Source organism: Pteropus vampyrus, unplaced genomic scaffold, assembly GCF_000151845.1.
Source record: "Pteropus vampyrus isolate Shadow unplaced genomic scaffold, Pvam_2.0 Scaffold91, whole genome shotgun sequence".
Lineage (NCBI taxonomy): Eukaryota > Metazoa > Chordata > Mammalia > Chiroptera > Pteropodidae > Pteropus > Pteropus vampyrus.
Genome location: NW_011888872.1, coordinates 2,241,861 through 2,244,609, shown reverse-complemented (window position 1 = coordinate 2,244,609; position 2,749 = coordinate 2,241,861). Strand labels below are relative to the sequence as shown.

General features: G+C 34.8%; 1 pseudogene; it reads left to right on the top strand.

Moving 5' to 3' along the window:
• The first annotated feature begins 629 nt into the window (after positions 1-629).
• Positions 630-748, top strand: LOC111742344 (annotated as a pseudogene).
• Positions 749-2,749: the final 2,001 nt, after the last annotated feature.

Here is a 2,749-nt window from a genome sequence, read left to right as displayed (position 1 = left end):
TTTAAAAAAAGGTTTTTTTTAAAATCAGTAAGAGAATAATTCTGCCAGGGACAGGTGTCTATAAACTCAACATTCTTTCTTTGTCTTCTTGGAAACCTTCAAAAAATAACATGGGGAAGGAAAGCAAAAATAACTAACGGATTTTCTTTGTTGAACTGGAATACAGACTCTACAATGTTTGCAAGGGCTGCTGATAGACAACGTGTTTGGATAGGAACCATTTTTGAAAATATGGAGGAGAGAGAATGAGCAGCACTAGGTTCCATACCACTCCAATACAAATATGCTTCCTGTAGACAAGAACCTACCCTAAGGGACAGTAGCTGGATTCCACGTCTGCAAAGGGGTTCAAAGCTGGGGTTGAATGGAGAGGCAACAGAGCCCCTGCTCTCTGAGAGCTAGTCATGTTCAGAATAGTTAAGCTAAGAGGCAGGAATGTCACAAAGAATTATGCACACAAGCCACATTGGCAGAAAGGAGCCAGGCTTTATCTGAGAAGATATTCTTGTGAAAATTAGCCAGCCGGGGGCATACCTGATTCCTCTTCACTTACAGCACCCTCTCACAAACAGGTCTGCCAGAAAACCCCAACTCATGCAACACAGGTATAAACATAAAAACACAAAATGGTCTACGGCCATGCTACCCTAAACAAGCCCGATCCTGTCTGATCTCAGAAGCTAAGCAGGGTTGGACCTGGTTAGTACTTGGATGGGAGACCATCTAGGAATACCAGGTGCTATAGGTGTAAAACATACAAAAATAAGGGATTGTAAGCTGCCAAGTTTCTTGCAATCTGTGAGGTCAACCAGGGGTTGCCTCACCTAAAACAAACAAACAAATAAAAACAAAAAACAAAAAATCACACATGCTAAATGGATACGGCATCTATAAAAGATGAAATTTTACAAGGAAAAAAAGAGCATCATTCTTTATTGACAAAAATATCCATCAGAACAATGTTTCTGGGACAGATGAAAATTGTGAATAAATGGGATGCCATTAATTTTTTAAAAAATATTCTCTAAAAAAACCCATAACACAGAAATGCAAGAATTCGGAAAAGGTGGTGAGGTGGCAGAAAGAATGAAAAGTGAACTGGAATAACTCAGGAAAATTACTGGAAGAAAAATAATGAAATACAGTTAGAAAGGTGAAATGGAAAGCATTGTAAGGCCAAGACACTGTGGAGGTGATGATAAGGACACAGAGGGTAGAAATAAGACAAGTGAATTAAATAAAATATAAAGAAAGAAAGAAATAAAAATCAGAAAGAAGATGGTAGAAATGGAAGACATAAAAGGAGACCAAACCCTCCATGTGTTTGTTTGGATTCTTTATTGAAGCACAGTACTAATGAAATGAAACTATTTAGAGGTATAATTTGAGAAAATTTTCCTGAAAAGAAAGTATGAATTTATCCATTGAATGGACACCAGTGCCAGTGCCAGGAAAATTGATCCATTTCTGTCAACATCAAGAACATTCTAGCAAGGTGTTAAGGCTTGAGATCGCTAGGCCAAAAATATTGAATCACTTTTAAGGGATTTAAAAATCAAGCTGGCCTTAAAGTTTCCCACAGCAATCTTTAATTCTCAAAGCTAGTACTATTAAATCTGCAAGATACTTGAGGAAAGAAACTATGAGTGAAGTATTTTATAGCTAGTCACACTTTTTTTATAGTACAAGAACTATAAACCAACTGTTTGAACATAAAAGAAGTCAACGTATATTCTTACAGTGAGCTTTTTAAGAGGAAATTACTAGAAACTGAACTTCAACAAAATAAGAGATAACTTGGAGAAATAGCAGAAAGATTGGCAGTGAACATTCCATATATTTAATAGAACTAGGACTAAAACTGAAGGAAAGTAGAGTGACAGACTGAAGGTAAATTTTATAGGCTAGTGATTCTCAAACGTTAAGGGACATAAAAATCACCTAAGAACGTTACTAAAATTTAAATTCTGAAAAATTAGGTTTGGGCAAGACCTGAGATTTTATCTTTCTAACCAGCTCTGAGCTGATGTTGATGCTGCTGGTCCCTGGACCATGCTTTGGGTAGCAAGGTTGTCATTGTAAAAATTATACAACCAATAATATTAGGAGGGGAAAGCAGATGGAAAATAAAATGTGTGATTATTTGTTCATTTATAATAGCTGTGGATTAATGAATATTATCTGTCATTGATAAAACAACTTATAGAAATATAACTGCTTGGTAGTATAAAGGTAAACATTAAGAAATATAATACTATTGACCAAAATCAAGTGGGGGAAGAATAGGATAAGATGCCAAGAAAGAGAAAACATAATACACTTTTCATTGTTCATAGTAAGAAACTATTTGATATCCCCCCTCCCCCAAATTAGAGGACCAAAGATATTACATAGAGATATAGCTATAAAGGTAATCATTAAAACAAATTAAAAACCATGTTCTTAAATAATGGAACTATAAACATGGCAAAAAAACACCATGTAGTGAAAGACTTAAAAAAATAGTAATTACAAAGAAACATAAAATAATATGACAGAACTAAGACTAAATGTATTTTTCTTAGAAATAATATAAATTATCTAAAATCAACTATGAAAAAACTAATTTTAATTTGGATCATAGAGTAAACCCATACTGTATATCAGAATCTGTCAACTTCATCACTGTCTACATTTTGGGTTAGATTATTCTTTGTGTGGGTGTATGGGTTGGAGACTGTCCTGTGCATTGTAGGATGTGGCAACATCC